At 38.1% G+C, this 21,892-nt stretch overlaps 1 protein-coding gene across 3 annotated transcripts in view; it reads right to left on the reverse strand.

Moving 5' to 3' along the window:
• Positions 1–21,892, reverse strand: part of CCNY (cyclin Y) — a 341,523-nt gene that overhangs the window by 30,712 nt on the left and 288,919 nt on the right. The window lies entirely within an intron of this gene.

Here is a 21,892-nt window from a genome sequence, read left to right on the forward strand (position 1 = left end):
AGAGGATGAGAACAGATAAATGATAGGTGTGGTCAAACTGGAGGCCTTTATTTACTGTCTAAACACCAAGAATGCACTATATACCAGTCTTTGGACTCATCATTGGAGACAAAGTGGGGGCACTGACCATTCTGACTGTAGAGGAGAGAAGGGGCTAGAAGGGAGCACAGCTGATGGGAAGAAGCAACAGAAGATTAAAAAGTTAGATCAGAAGATTCTAACAGAGGACTAGTGTTTGACAATGGAGACCAGCAGTGATATTCCAGAGACAGGCTGCTCTCGGAGACCCCAGACTTTCTGCTCATGCAGCTGGATGGGTGACACCCTCTGAGGCAAGGAACACCAGGAAGAAGAGGTTGGTGAAAGCAGTAACAAGGTTGACTATGGCAGTCTTCTGTCAACAATGTCCCAGAGGACACAATGTAGGCAGTGCACACGCAGGTCTGGAGCATGAAAGAGACAGCACTGAGAAAGAAATTTGAGAGTCTGTGACACACAAATACAGTAAGTCATGGGCATGAATCTGATGACCTGGGAGTGGGGCAGAGAGAGAGGGAGTGAAGAGGAGCCCAGGCCTAAGCCATGAGACATCTGGAGAAGAGATAAAGGGGCAGCAAAGGAGAGGCAGGAATAGTTGGCTATGTTCTGCTCTTAAGTCTTGTAATAGTTTGGAGAAGAAACTGCAAGGCAAAGCTATGTGTTTCTGAGTGCCTGAATTGGGCTTACAATGTTATACAGGGTCTCTGAGACGGAAACTGAAGTGGTCTCTTTCACTGTAAAAAATAAAATTAAATAAACAAGGCCACTTCTGGCAGTGGCTATGTGAGTAGAGTTAAGCAGTAGAAACAGCAGGGGTGAAGTATTTAGAAGAAGAATGGGGGAGACAGGGGTTATGAGGGACACAACTGGAGGGCGGAGAGAGATTGAATAGAAAAAGGGAAGTAGGAACAGAAGGAGAAATTAATCATTAGTGAAAGCAAAATTCTGAGCAGATTAAGAAAAGTCAGAGATTCAGCTAAGAGCTTGTCCACAGAGCCTCCCTGGTTCCCCTGGTCCTTAAACCACAGGTAGAAGAGTCATGCTCCCTCTAAAGCAGTAGGAGCTTCCTACAGCTTCTTCTGCAACCTGTAACAGACCACTATCTTTAAAACAGGTGCTATGGTGAGCACACAGGGAAGTCTGCAAAGGGGGTTCAGAACCTCCTCTGCCTCTTCCACTGAAATATAAGCTTTGCCAAGAAGGGTGTTGGCACTCAACTATTTGCTGAATAAATATAAAATAATGGTTCTTTTACTCAGAAAGCTTATTGTTCTGTTTTTACCACTCTATTAAAGAAAGCAATTTTTAAATCTTAAAAACCTAGATTTTTATGGCTAACCCTACATACTAGGTATTCCCCAGAATGAAGAGGGACACTGTATGCATCAAAAGACAAAGTCAAAATCATGAGACTAAGCTACCAACATATTTCAAATCCCAAAAACAAAATACTCAATAGGGTAGGGACAAGAGTTTGTGAAAAAATAATAAGCAACCATTACAGGGCAAGTCTACCTTGACTCTCCCACATTAGTCTGGGGGACCCTCCCACTTGCCCCATTGCTACATTTGTTTTGATGTAATGCAGTTGCCTTGGTCTCTCCCCCTAGTAAACCATATGTCTGCTTTTTGAAGACAAGGAGCACATCTCACTTTGCCCACTGTGTGCCCAATGTCTAGCACAATGCCAGGGCTGGGCATGAACTGAGTGCTTGCTTTAATGGACACATCATCCTGCAGAATGAGGAAGGAACATCTACATGGAAATTCTGACTCTGGAATACAGATGCAGGCAGGCAGATTTCTTGTGTAAGTGATTTATCTAATAAAACGGCCACAAATAATAGCATTAGGAAAAGAGTCAAGTTAAGGTGACACTGAGTCTTTGTGAGACAGCTACAGTAGTGAACAGTGAGATTCAGAGGTGAAGGATCTAGGAGGAAGAGTCCACTTTGCTGTCTGAAGCACAGAAAGTAGAAAAGACCTTCAACTAAATCCCAGGAGCTCATGCGGCCAGTCACTCAGAACTATGTGTACCTGTGTGAGAGCTTCCGAATCTCTCTCATTGAGCAGTAATAGCAACAGGCTGTGACATCCACTGGTGAAAAAAAGTAGGTCACTGAACAGAGCTCAGTTCAGTAATCTTTTCAATTTTTGTAGATTTTAGAATTTAACAGCGTATGTTGTACTGAGTAAGTAGGAAGAGTGAGCTAATGTTTTTCATTGTGATTTTTATTTGTGTGAGAATTCTAATTCTTTAGGTAAAGATCCAGGCCAGGTCATGGAATTTCAGCTGGACACTGTCCTAGAGATGCCAGACTAAACCTTTTACAAAGGCTGATGACTAACTTCACTTATTCTCCAAGGAGAGGGTCAGGAAATGTGAAACAAAATGGTAACAGGAGAAAACTGAGACTGGAATAAACGAAGCCTTCAGATTTTTGAGGCAATACAAAAGGGAGGTTGTGAAACAATCTTCATCCACATCTCTAAGACTCTATTCCTTTATGCATACAAGCCATACAAATCTCTCGAAGCTCCCGAGTCAAACAGATTCTCACTGGCTTGGTGCAGAAAGATGGCTACTCAACTTTCTTCTTACTTTATACCTTAGTTGATACATATTAGTAAGTATGCTAGGTGATATTAAACATAATATTTAATGTTTGAAAAAACCAACAGGCATTTACCTCATCTGATATTCCATTACGGCTAACTAAAGGAATTAGGTATTATAATATACTCCAGTGCTGAGGAAAGGCAATTGTTATGTTGGGAGATATGGCATTCATAATAAGCTCCAATTAATAGCATGTAATTTAGAAGAACTCACCAGTAAAGTACATTCAAGGGTTAGATGCAATTTACTTAGTAACCTTGCACTTGGGTATTTTAATTCTCTGCAAAATGAAATAATATACAATTGACTTTTTTCTAAACAACACCCTGAAATCACTACTAATAGAATGCTCTTGCTTAATTAAATTTTCAGATTTAATTTCAAGAGAAGGACTATCCTTAGGAGTCTCTAGAAAATACAGGTTAGTGAGCAACTATAGTTATAGATAGCATTCAGTTGACTGCACATAACAACACTGGTTCACAAAGGCATGGAGAAGGAATAAAATGCAAATTAATGGAATCATAGATATAATATATGTAATCAAAATTCTGATGATGCTGAAATTATTCCAATCTGATTTTCTTTTATCCTCACCTGAGGATATGCTCACTGATTTTTAGAGAAAAGGGAAGGGAGAGAGAAAGAGAGAGAGAGAGAGAGAGACAGAGAGAGAGAGAAACATCAATATAAGAGAGAAACATCAAGGCACCTTTCTTGCGTACATGCCCTGACCAGGGACTGAACCTGCAACCTAGGCATGTGCCTGGACCGGGAATCGAACCTGTGACCTCTCAGTTTGCAGGAAGATGCCCAACCAACTGAGCTATGCTGGCCAGGGCTATTCCAATCAGATTTTAAAGAGTAACACTAGGTTATTAATCTTAAAGACTCTCAATCACCCAGAGTTTAGCAAACTGGTGATTTCACCACAGCTTCTTACTTCCTTGCAACTGGTAGAGCACATGGATGAGATATTTGTACTCATCACTGAACAGATGTCATTTGACTTCTTTAGAAACTATTAAACTGACCCAAAAAGGCAGTGTTCTGGGCCAGGATCAATATATTCCATAGGTTACTTTGTCATCTGGGACACAATCAACTGGGCATGATTGGTATTCCTGGTATACTGACATAACAAGTACAAGCAATAAATCACCTACGAGATAGAGCCTACTTCTCTACTTCTTAGGTGGGCTGAGAATAGTCACTTCCTTCAAAGGGTGCAGCACAGAGAGTGGGGAAAAGAAGGAGTAACTTTACCGTGAAGGGACTGGACAAACAAAACCTCAACCAGGTGATTAAAGTTGAACCAGGTGAACTGTAAAAAAACGTTCAGTCATGTTGACAGTATGTACTTTTAATAGGGTATGATGAAAAATGGGACCTTTACTTCTGTGGTTTTCTTCCCCAAGACACACAATCCCAATGTAATCATGAGAAACACACCAGACAAATCACAACTTAAGGGCATTCTGCAGAATACTAGCCCTGTGGTCCTCAAAAGTGTCAAGATAATCAAAAACAAGGAAAGTCTAAGAAACCCTCACAGTCAAGAGGAGCTTAAGGAGACATGACAACTAAGTATAATGTGGTGTCCTGTAGGGTAGCCTGGAAAATAAAAGGGATAATGGGTAAAAACTAAGGAAATCTGAATAACGCATGAACTCTAGATAATAACAATGTGTCATTATAAGTTCACTAATTGTAATGAATACATCAAAAGAATATAAGATCTTAATAACATTACAGATGCTATAATGTTAGTTGTCTTTAACTTTATTCAAAATAATTTTGTTAGACTGTATGGTAACAGCTGTCTTGTCAGTGTTCATTTTTAAAAAAACTATCAAAATTGTTGAATTTTTGTACAGCTCTTTACTATTGAAAATGGAAGAAGATACACAGCATTTTCAGCATACTATGCTTTATTATTTCGAGAAAGGTAAAAACATGACTAAAATGCAAAAAAAGATTTGTGCAGCATATGGAGAAGGTGGTGTGACTGACTGAACTGTCAAAAGTGGTCTGCAAAGTTTCTTGGTACTATTGACATTTTGGCCAAATAATTCTTTGCTGTGGGGCTGTCTTATGCTTTGGAAGATGTTTAGCAACACCCCTGACCACCTACACTTTAGAAGCCAATAGCAACAGATAGCCGACATGTTCAAAATATCCAAATCAATAAAGTTATTGGTAAAAATGAAAAATATGTCTTTTATGGAAAAAAACTAAACAGGGTTTTTGGCCAACCTAATACTATATAACATTATAGATGTTAATAATACACAGGTGTGAGATACATGGGAACTCTGTACTATCTTCACAATTTTTCTGTAAACCCAGAATAAAATGTATGGTGATAAAAATGAGACTAGACTTTGGGTGGTGAGCCCGCAATGAAATATATAGATGCTGTATTATAAAGTTGTACACCTGAAATTTATGTAATTAACCAATGTTAACCCCCCAAATTTAATTCTTAGAAAGACATCTATGAAAATTAAAACTACCCAAACTTATGCAGTGTAGCTAAAGCTTAGAGGAAAATTTATTACTATAAATTCCTGAATTTTAAAAAAAGAAGCTCTCAAATCAATAACCTAACACTCCACCTTAAGCAACAAAAAGAAAAAGAAGAGCAAACTAAACTTAATGCATGTAGAAGAAAGGAATTAATAGAGTAGCATGGAAATAAATGAAATAGAGAACAGAAAAATGGAAAAGTCAATAAAATCAAAAGCTAGTCTTTGGAAAGATCAATAAAATTAACATTTATCTAGAACAACCAAGAAAAAGAAGAGACTAAACTCAATTTAGTAATATCAGAAACAAAAGGGGGTATTACAACAGACTTCACAGAAATAAAAAGAATTAAAAGGGAATACTATGAGTTGTATGCTAACAAATTGGTTAATTTAGATGAAATGGAGAAATTCCTAGAATGTCGCAAACTGACTCAAGAAAAAATAGATAATAGGAATAGACCTATAACAAGCAAAGGGACTGATTTGATAATGTAAAAACTTCAAACAAAGAAAAGTCCTGGCCAAGATGGCTTCAGTGGTGAATTCTACCAAATATTTAAAGAAGACTTAATACCAATCCCGCTCAAACTCTTCATAAAAACACATCTTGAACAAACACTTCCCAATTCATTCTATGATGTTATATTACGCCAATTCCAAAACCAAAGATATCACAAGAAAACCAAAACCTATCCCTTACAAATACAGATGCAAAAATCCTCAACAAATACTAGCAAAACAAGTCTAACAGCACATAAAAATAATTATATACCATGACCAAGAGGATAATTTATCCCAGGAATGCAAGGCTGATTTATCATATTGATAAGATAAAGGACAAAACCCACAAGTTCAATCACAATAATTCAGAAAACGCATTTGACAGAATTCAATATTCTTCAAAATAGAAACCACCCCACAAATTAGGAACAGAAGGCAACTTCCTCAATTTGACAAAGGGCATCTATAAAAAGCCCACAGCTAACATCATATGCAATGGAGAAAGGCTAAGAGCTTTCCACTATGATCAAGAACAAGATTAGCATACTCACCACTTCCACTTAACACTGTGTTAAGAGGTTCTATATGCAATTAGGCCAGAAAAAGAAATAAAAGGCATCTAGGTTGGAAAGGAAGAGTTTGTAAAACTGCCTGTATTTGCATGTTATGTGATCTTTCATACATAAATTTCTAAGGAATCTAGCAAAAAACTGTTAGAACTAAAATGAGTTGAGCAATGTGGAAAGATACAAGATCAACCTACAAAAAAAACAACGGTATTCCTATACAATAACAATGAACAGCCTGAAAACAAAATTTAAAAAACAAACAGTTCCCCTTAACAACAGCATGAAGTAGAACTAAATACCTAAGAATAAATTTAACAAAAATAGGCTTATAACCTGAAAACAATAAAAACTGTTGAACAAAGCTAAAGGAAATCTAAATAAATGGAAAGACACATCATATTCACAAATGGGTGGCTTAGAATTGTTAAGACTATAATACTCCCTAAATTGATCTACACATTCAATGCAATCCCTATAAAAATGCCAGCTGTTTTGTTTCGTCAAAACTGAAAAGCTAATTTTAAAATTCATCTTGAAATGCAGGGGTCACAGAAGAGCCAAAATAATCTTGAAAGAGAAGAAGAAAGTTTGGAGATTCATACATTCTGATTTCAACTACAAAGATGTGGGAATCAAGACAGTGTGATATTGACATAAGGATAAACATATACATCAATGAAATAAAATTCAAATATAGAAATAAACTTTCACATTTATGGTCAACTGATTTTTGACAAAGATGACAAGACAATTCACATTTATGGTCAACTGATTTTTGACAAAGATGACAAGACAAAGATGACAAGATGGCAAAGAAGAAAAAACAGTTTCTGCAAGAAATGGTGCTGGTACAACTACATATACATGCAAAATTATGAATCTGGACTCCTACCTCACAAATATAACTCAAAATGGTTTACAGACCTAAATGCAAGAGCTAATATTATGTAACTCCTAAAAGAAAACATAGAGTAAATAACATGATCTTGGGTTATGCAATGGTTTCTTAGATAAAACACCAAAAGCACAAATGACTAAAGAAAATAGTATACGAGGCCTGTCTGGAAAAATCCCGGCCATTGTTAATAAAACAAGAATGGTTTGTGCAACATCAATGTAACCTGGCAGCCAAGGAGAGTTGACTGGAATAAGCATGCATGAATAATGACAAGGACTGGTCCATGATGACAGAAAGTAAGTGGAAGCTACACTAACCTCCTCCCAGGACCACTGTGGAATTACAAGACAATTGTAGAGAAATCATCCTAAATAACCAACTGAACACTAACTGGAGAGAAGCCTTATAACCAAGGAAGACAGAAGAAACCAGTTCACCACAATTAGTCTGGTAGGAGTGCACAGGAGGTATGAGAGAGCTGGCTAGGCTGCCATGGGGGCAGATGAAGTTACAGAGGGATATTTCAGTGGTCAAGGGGATCCTCCTGAGAAGTATGGGGTCTAAAACCAAGCTGGGCTCCCCAACCTACAGCACCAGAGCCAGGAAATGAACCCAGATAATACCCAGCTATGAAAAGCAGCAGGGTTTCTGTCTGCTAGGGAGAGACAGCTAGAGATGCAGAGAGCCTCGTAAGGGCTAACACACAAAATTTCACTTGCAGCCCCTTACCCTGGGCTCCAGCAGAGGGAGGGCAGAGTGGACTAGAGAAGTATAGGGAGAGTTGGGTTGGTGGCTCTAGGGACAGAGCTGAAGGAACAGCTATGAGGACCCCTGTGCTGAGACATTCCCCATACTGCAGGAGCCATCTTTCTGAGGCAGAGCACTCCCCTCCATGTGGCATTAGCCTGAGGGGAAGCAAGAGCCTTGTCCGCAGGAATTGTTCTGTTCCATCCAGTGGTGTTTAAACCCACCCAGCTGCTGCTTAGAGCTTGAGGCTATATCAACCATTAATTTAACAACTAAGGTAGAAAATACAAAAAGTAGCCAAAATGGGAAGACAAAGAAATAAACCTCAAATGAAAGAACAAGAGAATTCTCCAGAAGAATTAGATGAAATGGAAGCAAGCATTTTATCAGACAGTTTAGGGTAATGATCATAAGGATACTCAACAGCATGAAACAAGACACAGTAACCATAAGAAAGGACCAGTCAGAAATAAAGAATGCAATATTTGAAGTAAATAAATACACTGGAAGGAATAAACAGTAGGTTAGATGAAGCAGAGGTTCGAATCAGTAATCTGGAGACATGGTAGAAAAACAGACCCAAGCAGAGCAGCAAAAAGTAAAGAGAATTAAAAAAAATAAAAAGTGAGGAGAGCTTAAAGAAACATTTTGGTCAACAAGAAGAGTAACAGCATCCGCATCATGGGAATACCAGAAGGAGAAGAAAGCAAGGGATCTAGATCCTATTTGAAGAAAAAATGACCAAAACCTTCCCTAATCTGGTGAAGGAAAAAGATACACAAGTCTAGGAAGTTCAGAGAGTTCCAAAGAAGTTGGACCTAATGAGGCTTACACCAAGACATATCATAATTAAAATGACAAGGCTTAAAGACAAGGTGAGAATCCTAAAAGCCACAAGGGAAAAGTAGGTAATTATATACAAGGGAGCACCAATTAGACTTCTGAATCCTCAACACAAACATTTCAGGACAGAAGAGAGTGGCATGTGATATTCAAGGTGATGAAAAGCAAGGACCTACAACCAAGGTTACTTTACCCAGCAAGACTATGATTTAAAATCGAAGGAGAAATAAGGAACTTCCCAGACAAGAAAAAGCTAAACAAGTTTGTCAACACCAAATCAGTACTGCAACAAACATGAAAGGGCTTGTTTTAAGAAGAAAAAGAGAAAGAAAAAAAAAAAAACAGAGGAAGATAGTTTAAGAATAAAATGGCACTAAATATGTATCTAACAATAATCACCTTAAATGTAAATGGCTTAAATGCGCCAACCAAAAGACACACGGTAGCTAAATGGATAAGAGAACAAGACCCATATTAATACTGCCTGCAAGAGATGCACTTCAGACTAAATGAGATAGTAAACTATCTACTTTCAGAGTAAAGTAAAGGGATGGAAAAAGATATTTCATGCAAATGGAAAAGAAAAAAAATCTGGGATGGCAATACTTGTATCTGACAACATAGAGGCTAAAACCAAGGCTATAGTAAGAGACACAGAAGGACACTACTGATGACGATAAAGGGAACAATCCAACAAGAGGATATAACCCTAGTAAACATTTATGCACCCAACACAGGAGCACCTACATTTGTAAAGCAAATCTTGATGGACATAAAGGCAGAAATGAACATAAATCCAGTCACAGTCAGGGATTTTAACACCCCAATGACTTCAATGGATAATCTTCCAGTCAGAAAAATCAACAAGGAGACAGTGTCCTTAAACAACACACTGGATCAAATAGATTTAATTGATATCTTCAGAACATTTCACCTGAAATACATACTTTTCAAATGTACATGGACCGTTTTCTAGATTAGACCACATGTCACGACACAAAGTAAGTCTCAGTAAATTTCAGAAGACTGAAATCATAAAGCATCTTTGACCCCAATGCTATGTAACTAGAAATTAACCACAAGAAGAAAACTGAAAGATACACAAAGACATAGTGACTGAATAACATGTTATTAAATAATGAACGGGTCAACAACAAGATCAAGGAAGAAATCAAAGGATACCTTGAAACAAATGAAAATGAGGATATGACTTCCAAAATCTGTGGGACACTGGGAAAGCAATCCTAAGAGGGAAATTCATACCATTACAGGCTTATTCCAAAAACAAGAAAAAGCTCAGATAAACAATCTCATTTCAAAGTTAAAGGAACTTGAAAAAGAACAACAAAGCCCAAAGTGAGTACAAGGGAGGAAATAATAGAGAGCAGAGCAGAAATAAATGAAATAGTCATATCATTACAGGCCTATTCCAAAAACAAGAAAAAGCTCAAAAAAACAATCTCACTTCAAAGGAACTTGAAAAAGAATAACAAAGCCCAAAGTGAGGAGAAGGGAGGAAATAATAAAGGGCAGAGCAGAAATAAATGAAATAGAGTCTAAAAAAAATTGATACAAAAGATCAATGAATCCAAGAGCTGGTTCTTTGAAAAGATAAACAAGATTGACAAGCCTTTAACCACATTAATCAGGAAAAAAAGAGAAATGACCCCAATAAAATAAAAAATAAAAGAGGAGAAATAACAATTGATACCAAAGAAATACAAAGGAGTTTAAGAAAATATTATGAACAGTTATATGCCAACAAACTGGACAACCTAGATGGAACAGATAAATTCCTAAAAACATTATCTTCTAAAAATGAATCAGGAAAAATAGATAGATTACACCTAGTGAAATGGAAGCAGTTATCAAAAAACTTCCAACAAACAAAGCCCTGGACTGGATGGCTTCACAGGTGAATTTTACCAAACATTCCAAGAACTAACACTTCTCCTTCTCAAGGTATTCAAAAAATTAAAAAAGACAGAAGGATCCCAAACTTATTTTACAAGGCCAGTATTATTCTAATTCCAAAACCAGATAAAGACACTACAAAGGAAGAAAAATACAGGTCAATATCCCTGATGAACACAGATATTAAAAGCTCAACAAAATATTAACAAACCAAATACAGCAATGCATCAGAAAGATCGTACACCATGACTGAATGAGATTTCTTCCAGGATGCAAGGTTCACAGAACATTCAAAATAAATGTGAATCACTACATAAACAAAATGAAGGGTAAAAACCACATGATCATATCAATAGATGCAAAAGAAAACCTTCGATAAAATCCCGCATCCATTTATCATAAAAACTCTCAGCAAAGTGGGAACAGAAGGAACATACCTAAACATAATAAAGCACATATATGACAAACACACTGCCAGCATAATACTCAATGGGCAAAAACTAAAAGCATTCCCTAAAGATAGGAAACAAGACAGGAATATCTGCCTTTACCCCTCCTATTCAGCATAGTTCTGGAAGTCCTAGCCACAGCAATCAGACAAGAAGAAGAAATAAAAGGCATCCAAATTGGAAAGGAAGAAGTAAAACAGTCTTTATTTGCAGATGACATGATACTGTACACAGAAAAGCCCAAAGATTCCACAAGAAACTACTAGAAGTGATAAATGAATTCAGCAAAGTAGCAAAATACAAAATTAATATCCAGAAATCAGTTGCAATTTTACATGCCAATATGAACTAACAGAAAGGGGAATTAACAATCCTATTCACAACTGCTACAAAAAGAGTAAGATATCTAGGAACAAACGTAACCAAGGATATAAAACACCTGTACTTAGAAAATTATAAGACACTGAAGAAAGAAATAGAAGATACAAATAAGTGGAAGCACACAACATGTTCATTTGTAGGAAGAATTAACAACATTAAAATGTCCATACTACCTCAAGCAATCTATACATTCAAAACAATTCCAATCAAGATTCCAATGATGTACTTCACAGAAGCAGAACAAATATTTCAAAAGTTTATATGAACACAAAAGGCTCCGAATAGCAACAACAATCCTGAGAAAGAAAAACAAAGTTGGAATCAAGCTGCCTAATATCAAACTAAAAGGCCATAGTAATCAAAACTGCATGGTACTGGCATAAAAACAGACATATAGATCAATGGAACAGAAAACAGAACAGAGAGCCCAGAAATAAATCCACATCTTTATAGTTATTTAATATTGACAGAGGAAACAAGCATATACAATGGGCTAAAGACAGTTTATTCAATAGATGGTCTTGGGAAAGCTGGACAGATGCATGCAGAAAAATGAAACTAGATCACCTTCTTTTACCACACACAAGAATAAATTCAAAATGGATCAAAGAGTTAAATGTTAAACCTAAAATCATAAAAATCATAGAAGAAAACATAGACAGCAAAATCCTGGACATTGCTGGCAGCAATATTTTATTGGATATATCTCCCCAGGGAAAGGAAAGAGAAGAGAAAATAAACAAATGGGACTACATCAAACTAAAAAGTTTTTGCACAGCAAAGGAAATCATCAACAAAATAAAAAGATAATCTATGCATGGGATAACATATTTGCTGATACATCAGGAGAGAGGTTAATATCCATAATTTATAAAGAACTTACAAGTCTCAACAACAAAAAACAAACAAACACCCAATTAAAAAATGGGCAAAGGACCTGAAGAGACACTTCTCCAAAGAGTACATACAGATTGGCCAATAGACATATGAAGAGATGCTCAACATCACTAATTATCACAGAAATGCACATTAAAACCACAATAAGGTATCACCTCACATGTGTCAGAATGGCTATCATAGATAAATCAACAAACAACAAGTGCTGGCAAGTATGTGAAGTAAGTGGAACCCTTTTGCACTGTTGGTGTAAGAGCAGATTGGTGCAGCCACTGTGGAAAGCAATATGGAGTTACCTCAAAAAATTAAAACTGGAACTGGTTTATGACCCTACATCTAGGAATTTATCTGAAGAGACCTAAAACTCTAGATCGAAAGAACCTAAATGCCCCTACGCTCACTGCAGTGTTACTCACAATTGCCAAGATCTGGAAACAACCTTGGTGTCCATCAGTAGATGAATGTATAAAACTACTGTGGGACATTTATACAATGAAATACCCCCGGCCTTAAAAAAGAAAGTTTTACCCTTGAGACAGTATGAATGTACCTGAAGAACATTATGCTAAGCAATACAAGCCAGTTAAGAGAAAAACAAATACCATATGATTTACTTATATGTGGAATCTAATGAACTGAACTAACAAGGAAAATGGGGACAGACTCATAGGTGGAGAACAGGATGAGAGCTGGGAAGTGGGGAGGTGAGGGATGAGCAAAAAAGAAAAAGGGTTTGTGGACATGGACAAGAGAGTGGTGACTGCTGGGGGTGGGGTATGGAGGGACTAAATGGTAATGGGAAAAAAGTACAATAAAGATTAAAAAAAAATTTTGACTTCACTGTACCAGTCAGTGGTGGTGGTAGATGCAGTTGAGTGACCGTGTATACTGTGTGGTTGTCGCATTCAAAATGACTGAGCAACAGAGTAACGAATCTGCATCAAATTTTGCATTAAGCTTAACATTCCTCTGTGGAAAATATTCAGGTGATTCAGAAGGCCACAGCGATGGCAACTCATGATTGGCAGCTTCATCACAACAACATGCTCGCTTGTGAACTGCATCTTGTGCAGAGTATTTTGGCAAAAAATCAAATCACCCAGGTATGCAGCCAATCCCCCTACAGCTCAGATTTGACACCTTGCGACTTTCAGCTTTTCCCAAAACTAAAATCACCTTTTAAAGGGAAGAGATTTCAGATCATCAATGAGATTCAGGAAATATGACAGGACAGCTGATGGTGACTGGGAGAACTGTGTGAGGTCACAAGGTGCCTACTTTGAAGGGGACTGAGGCATCATCGTCCTATGTACAATGTTTTCATTTCTTCAATAAATGTCTCTAATTTTCATAGTACATGGATGGATACTTTCTGGACAGACCTTGTATAAATTGGGCTGCATGAAAATGGAAACCTATATAGCAAATGATACCATTAAGAAACTGAAAGGACAACACAAAGATTAGCAGAAAATACTTGTGAATCATATATCTGATGAGAGACCTGCATCTGGAACATATAAAGAACTCTAGGAATTCAACAACAAAAAGACAACCCAATTTAAAAATATGCAAAGGATGTGAACAGACATTTCTCCAAAGAAGATACACAAATGCATAATAAACATATTAATCATTAGGGAAATACAGATTAAAACTACAATGCATTATCACTACAAACCCACCAGGATGGCAATAATAAAAAAAACAGTAATAAGTATTGTTAAGGATGTGATGTGGAGAAACTGGAGCCCTCATAACATTGTCAATGGAAATGTAAAATGGAGCAGCCACACTGGGAAACAGTCAAGCTGTTCCTCAAAAAGTTAAACACAGATTTACAATGTGACCTAACAATTCCAGCCCTAGGTGTATACCAAGAAAAATGCAAACATATGCACACTTAAAAATGTGTGTAGATAGAATCAAGATGGCGGAGGGGTGAATGGAAATCACACTGACCTCCTCCAAGACCAATCTGGAATTATAACTAAATTGTGGAGAAACCACCTGGAACAAACAACTAAACAATAATGAGAGAGGAGCCTTATTACCTCAGACAGACATTAGAATCAGCATGAGCACAACCTAACTGGTAAGGGGTGTGGTAGAGACTTGAGAAGGCAGATGGGGCGCCCATGGGTGGCAGCACCAAAAGGATACTGAAACAGTCAGTTGGATCCCCCTGAGAAGAGCAGGGTTTAAACCATAAGCGGGAATCTCCAGTCTATAGCACCAGACCCAAAAAGTACACAGAGAACAGCCAGCTGCGAAAAGCGGCAGGGTTATTCTCTGCCAGAGACAGGAGACTGGAGACACAAAGAGCCGTTAAACTGCCAAAGCAAAAATTTTTATTTGCAGCCACTTATCCTGGTCTCCAGCAAAGATGGGGACAAAGCGGGCTAGAGACACCTCAGGAGAGACTGGAGAAGGAGGCTTTGGGGAGAAAACTGAGTAGCTGGCAGGATCCCAGTGCTGACTCATCCACCATAAGGCAGAAGCAATCTTGCTCAGGAAGCAATTTTGCCGTTCCAATGAGTGGCAAAAGCATAACCCCGCCCCCAGGAGGGACTCCGTCCCACCCTGTGCTGTCTCAACCGGCCTGCTGAATGCAGAGTGACTAGATTAACAGCTGAAGGAGACAGTCACAGATAGTAGATTCTTGGTAGTCTCAAACAGACTGCCTAAGGTCAGACAACGTCAACATCTGACATCATCAGAGGCAGATCCAAAAACAAAACAAAACAGTGGTCTTCTACCATAGAAGTTCACACCACATAGTCAGGAAATCAGGACAGATCAATTTAAGAAGCAGAAGCAAAAAAGAAGAGTCTCACAAATAATGGGAAGAAAAAGAAACACCACCCAGTCGAAGGGAAAGGAGGAATCCCCAGAAAGAGATCTAAATGAAATACAGGCAAGTAAACTATCAGATACTGAGTTCAAAACAACAGTTCTAAGGAAGCTCAATGAGTTCAGTGAGCTCAGAGAGAATTACCAAAAACTACAGGGAAACTAAAAGGAACTTACAGCAAACTGCATCAGCATGAAAAAGGACATAGAAGCTATCAATATGAGACAAGTGGAAATGAAGAATACAATTCCTGAATTGAACAACACAGTAGGAATCAAAAGCAGGCTAGATGAATCTGAGGATAGAATCAGCGAGCTGGAGGACAAGGTAGAAAAAAGCTCCCACAGAGAGCAAGAAAATGAAAAAAAAAAAAAAAGACTAAAAAAGAATGAAGAGGCATTGAGGGAAATGCAAGACAACCTGAAACATAATAATATCCATATAACAGGGATACCAGAAGGGGAAGAGAAGGAGGAAGGGATAGAGAACCTGTTTAAAAAAGTAATGAAGGAAAACTTCCCTATTTGGCAGAGAGAAAAAGTCACACAAGTCCAGGAAACATAGAGGGTCCCATTTAAGAGGAACCCAATGACTCCATTCTAAAATACATCATCATTAAAATGGCAAATATCAAAAACAAACAGAGAATCCTAAAGGAAGCAAGGGGGAAAAGAGGTAGTAACATAAAAGGGCACCCTGGTACAGCTAGCAGCTGACTTCTCAACAAAAATACCACAAGCCAGAAGGGAATCGCAAGAAATACTTCAAGTCATGAAAAGCAAAGGTCTGCAAGCAAGACTGCTCTACCCAGAAAGGCTCTCAATTAAAATGGAAGGTGAAATAAGGAGTTTCTCAGCCAAAAAAAGGCTGAAAGAATACACCTCCACTAAACCAGCATTGCAAAATATGCTAAAGGGACTGCTTTAAGAAGACAAAGAAAAAGAGTCTATGCATACCCACTTCCTTTGACAGTTATTAATACTTGTTATTACCAATTTTTTAATACTTATTAATCTGATTGTGACAATGATGTTTGATTGTTACTTGATTATTGAAACTAAACTTGTTTTTCTATATTTCTTGCCTATTTCTATTATTTTTAAAAAGCTTTAAATGACTTTTTGGTATTCTTTATCCATTTTTTGATTAAAGGTTTGTAGAATTTTTTCCCTAAAAAAAAAAAAAAAAACACCATTAACCCTTTTTTAGGTGTGTGGCAAATATTTTCCTATTCTAGTACTTGTCCTTTACCTTTTATATACATATACCTACATCTATATCTATTTATATCTATATACATATAGATATATATAGATAGACATAGATATAGATATCTATATATTCTTTAATGTTTAATATAATCATATTGTCAGTATTTTACTTTATAGCTTCTGGGTTTGAATATTTTACTTCAGGGTAAGAAAAATATTAGTTTGTATTTTCTCCTAAAACTCCTTACATTTTACATATTGATTTTTAACTCACCCGAATATTTCTTGAATAATGTGTGAAACGGGGCTCTATATTTGTTTTATTTCAAGTAATAGTGGTCCATGCACTTATTTGTTGAATAAGCCTTATTTTCCCCATTGATTTGAAATATCAATTTAATCACATATTACATTGTTAGATATATACATTTGTTTCTAGGATGCTCATTTTATTTCATTGATCTACTTGATTATTTCTGTTGGTGTCATGTTGGTTTAATTGCTGAGACTTTATAATGGATTTAAATTTTTTAACATCTTATGATTAACTTTGACATTTAAAAAAATTAATAAATAAAATCAATCTGCATTGAAAGGAAGGAAGGAAGGAAGGAAGGAAGGAAGGAAGGAAGGAAGGAAGGAAGGAAGGAAGGAAGGAAGGAAGGAAGGAAGAAAGAAAGAAAGAAAGAAAGAAAGAAAGAAAGAAAGAAAGAAAGAAAGAAAGAAAGAGAAAGAAAGAAAGAAAAAGAAAGTTCCATCATAGATGGAACTGTAGAATATTATGCTAAGTGAAATAAGCCAGTCGGTGAAAGACAAATACCAAATGATCTCACCGCTAAGTGGAATCTATTCAAGAAAATAAACTAACAAACAAAATAAACCACAGGCATGGAAGCATGGAGCAGACTGAAAGTGACCAGAGGGGATGGGGGATGGGGAAAGAGGCAATGGTGGAAAGAAAAAGAAGGAACTAGACCAAGAACATGTATGAACGACCCATGGACATGGACAACAGAGTGGGAACTGACTGTGGAAGCGGGGGTTGGAGGTGGGATGGGTGGAGGGGGGGCAAAGGGGGAAAAATTGAGACAACTGTAATAGAATAAACATGATTAAAAAATGTGTGTACAATGTTCACAGAAGCATTATTTGTACTAGCTAAAAAGTAGAACAACTCAATATCCATCAACCAATAAACAAAATGTGGTATATCCATATAATGGAACATTATTTGGTAATACAAAAGAATAAAATACTGTACATGTTAAAATGTATATGAACTTTGAAAACATTTTGTAAGTGAATATAAGCCAGTCAGAAAAGACCACATGTTATATGAATCCATATACATGAAATGTCCAGAGTAGGCAAATCCAGAGACAGAAACTAAAATCAGTGGTTACTCCTGTCTGGGGTGGGGATCAGGAATGAAGAGTGATTGTTAAAGAATAAGGGGTATCTTCATTAAGTGATGCAAATATCCTGAAATTACATTGTGGATGGTTGCACCACATATTAAAAACTACTTAAGTGATCATGTTAAGTGAGTGGATTCCATGGGATAGTAATTGTACTTTAATATAGCTATAAAAATAAGTAATAGAAAGCTGACATATCTTCTCTTGTCTGGTTAGTTCTCACTTTGCCACCTCCATTTCTCCTTGATTCCCTTTTTCTTTATGCCTGACTTTACTCCATCATTTACTAACTTCCCCTCTCTCTTCCATTACCCATCACCACAGCTGTTCAGATAGAACCAACCTTGTCAGCAACACTCAGTCAGAGGCCTGGCTGAGCAATGTATCCACAGCAAAAGACTAAGCCACCCTCCCTTTCAGAAAACTCACATTAATAACTTAAACAATGAAATGGAAGAATATGAATTTAAAGTTATAAATTCCGGGGAAGGGGAAGACTATAGCAAATAGCCAAGGAATGCTCCTTATGCTTCAGACAAAGTGTGGGGCACATCAACAGCATTTTTATTTACTTCAACCAGTAGGCAGTGAATACTATGCTTACTTTGAACATTTAATAAATATTTACTGTGCACTTATTATGTACCAGGATGTGTTCCAGATGCTGGTCCTATTGCAGTAAACCAACAACAACAACAAAATTATTAAGCATTGAGCTATAGACAAGTAAAATAAATAAAATAAATGAGTAAAACCTAAAGAATGTTAATTGGTGGTAAGTGCCATGGGGAAAAAACAAAGCAGAAAATGGTGAGAAAGGAATGAGGAGGGAGGAAGAAAGTTACAATTCAAAACACCATGACCCCACTGACATGCCCTCTGAGAAAAGACCTGAAGGAAATCAGGGAGGCTTTATATGTATATATGGGAAAGAGGATACTAGGTATGGGTCAAGTGCCAAAGTCCTGAGGCAGCTATGTGTCTGGGTGCTATCATGGCTAGAGCTGAATTACCAGAGCGGGCAGTGATGGCAGCTGAGTTGAGATGAAAATGAGTCCTGATCCCGTTGGGGTCCATGGGTCACATAAGGGCTTTCTTTGTGTCTTCCTCTGAGGAAGATGGGGAACCACAAGGGATTTTGAGCAAAGAAAAATGATGGCTCATGGCAAAGCCTGGGACCTCTTTCTCTTGTCATCTCTGAGCTACAACTGATTGTTTTAAGGGTGAACATCTGACCCCCAAAGGAACCGAGCCAGTCACTGATGGAACCAATCAAAATTCATTCCCTCTCCAAAATCTAAGCTAAACACAAGATAAAATCAGCCAGTGTTGGGACTTAATAAAAAAGTCATATAGACTCGAGTCTGGAGACAGCTACTTCCGTTAGCATAGGCAGCTAATTAGTAGTTAACAAAGGAAGAGAGAAAATAGAATCAGACAGACATTGACCTGGATTAACTAGGATGAGGCAGCTTCACAGTCAATCTGGGCATATGAGTGGACAGAAAAGGCCAGCTTTCCTATCTCCCCAGGGAATATCGGCCCCACCGGCAGCTGAGGCATGCATAGTAGTAGCCAGAATGGCAACCATAAAAGGGAGAAGTCTAGCCTGGGAAGAAGACCAAATAGAATAAGGGCACAAACCCCAGAAAATCACTGGATAGGGGAAAGCACCACACAGCCCAAGGGAAGATGCAAAAAAGCAAGTGGTTACTTTCAAGGAAAGCCTGTTCTCTCTCAAGCCCAAGGACATATAATCAAACCTTAACAAAGGCTGATGGGGCCTCGGTCTCTCTCAGAGGGAGGGTGCATTCTCTCTCCAAAGCAGCCACGTGCATTTGGGTGTGGCAGCTGCGGAGGATAAGCACAGTGTTGAAAGCAGGCTGGAAGGTGAGAGAGACTGTGCTGGACTACTGAAGCTTCAGATGCAGATGCCACAGAAATGGCACAGCAAAGCTGGGCCTGGGCTCTGGATGCCTGCTGGGCTTGGTACTGACAAGCGGAGGCCTGCAGAAAGATGGAGCTGAGCCACCTGGTTGTGGATGAGGCAGAATGGCAGCCTCTTCAGTGCCATCTACGCTCTGCATGCCCCTTGAATAAATCTTGCCACTACACCTCAAATCCTCCTATGCATGTATCCTTGAAATGTGTTTCCTATGATACCGTGGAAGAATTGTACTTCCTCCAGCAATGCTTCTCTGGCAGAAGCAATCAGAAGCCAAAATGAAAATTAATGCTGAAGACCAGCATTAATGCTTCTCTGGCACAAGCAATCAGAAGCCAAAATGAAAATTAATGCTGAAGACCAGCAGGAAGGAGCAGAAGCATAATGAGGCAGCCACCAAGAACAGGAAGGAGAGAAAAACCTGTTGATCATTATACAGCCTGAAGTATATTACCCTTCTGTCCTAGAGGACAAGAGACATATGGGACTCAGGACTTTCCAATATATCTCCCACCTTTATGTGGGTTTCTCATCCTTATAGTAATCAAAATCCCTGACTTAAGACTAGCAGTGAGCTATATTTTGTTATCCAAGCACTACATGGAATTAAAATGGATGTCTGTTCATGGCTTTAAGGATAACCCAGCTCAAGTAACTCCTGAAAGAAAGAATGCACTGTGGAGAGCGGCAACTGGACGCTATGGCCTTCTACCCAACTCCAGCTTCCCACAGCTATTGCTGGGAACATTACAAAGTGCTCTTATTATAACTTATAAAAACTTATAACTCAGCAAGGTGCATTTCAATGACCCATCCTCATTATAATTTCCTCACATATCAGTGTCATTAGGAAAGCTTTTTAGCATATCATACAAAGTTAAAGAAATATATTTAATGATATTAAGTTATTGTTACTCTTTAAAGATGAAGTTAATTAAGCTGTGGAATACCTGTTTACTAGATGCTGAGTGTTTAAAGGTCTTAGAAGCACTCTCACCACAGGCAGGCTGCAGTCTTGTTTCTTTGAGGGCAACAGGGCCAGAGCTAACTGCTATCCTCCCACCCTTCCCCATGGTCTCCTCCTGGGCAGTGTGCGAAGAGAATACACAGGAGAAAAGCAAAGATTAGTGCCTCTCTGTCAGCTCTAGACAGGACCTGCTCTGAATGACTGTTTCTAAGTCTAGGGGATGCAAGAGAAGGGAAGAATTATCATACAAGGCCTGGCTCAGAGCACACATCTGTCTGCCTTCTGCCCATGGGCAGGCAGGCAGGCTGACTCACAGACAACAAAAGCAGCCGCTGCCAGATAATCAGTCTGCAGTGCTTTACCCACCATGCAGGACCCCACAGTTGCTCATCCTTCAGCTGTAACCAACAAGACCCCAATATAAGCTAATCTGCTAAACTACCAGTCTGTTTAATAGGGTGGGGTAAAGACATCAGTAGTTACAATGACTGACAAATATGCACGAGTCCTATAGCACTTCAAAGACATGACCTAACTGATCTGCTCTATTGCCCTGGAGATGTGAGTGCACGTCAGATATTCCCTTAACATCTCTGCAGAAACTGGGCAAGCTGCAGAAATGAAAATCTTACCTTCATGCTAATATGGTAATAAATCTAAGCAGCAATGTATGATCAGGTCAGTCAGGTCATAGTTTTCTTAGGAACTGATGGCTGAAAAACCTCCACCACATGCCATCTGCGGTAGCTTCAAAATAAATCATTTCTTCAGAGCTTGAATTGTGATACTAATCTCATCCACAGTTTCATCCAATTTTCGAAACCTTCTTTTCTCATTTCAATTTCCCTACATAAAAATTTCAATTCTGTTGTGTTTTGCAAGAATTTGAAATCCTTTGGGATAACAAAGCTGAACAATAAGTCTACATCTCACTTATGACATAAACGCCTGTAATCATTCAAATCTCCTAATGATAGCTTGTTGAATGTCGGTTTCACCCATTACGAGGAAGTCAAACCAGAAAAGGAATGAACAAACAAAAGGATGAATCAATGAATGAGTAAACAAACAGGTTTACTGTTGCACTGTATTAGCTGAAGAGCACAAA

Source organism: Pteronotus mesoamericanus, unplaced genomic scaffold, assembly GCF_021234165.1.
Source record: "Pteronotus mesoamericanus isolate MK-2021 breed Mesoamerican mustached bat unplaced genomic scaffold, CSHL_Meso_final scaffold_36, whole genome shotgun sequence".
In the NCBI taxonomy this organism is placed as follows: Eukaryota; Metazoa; Chordata; class Mammalia; order Chiroptera; family Mormoopidae; genus Pteronotus; species Pteronotus mesoamericanus.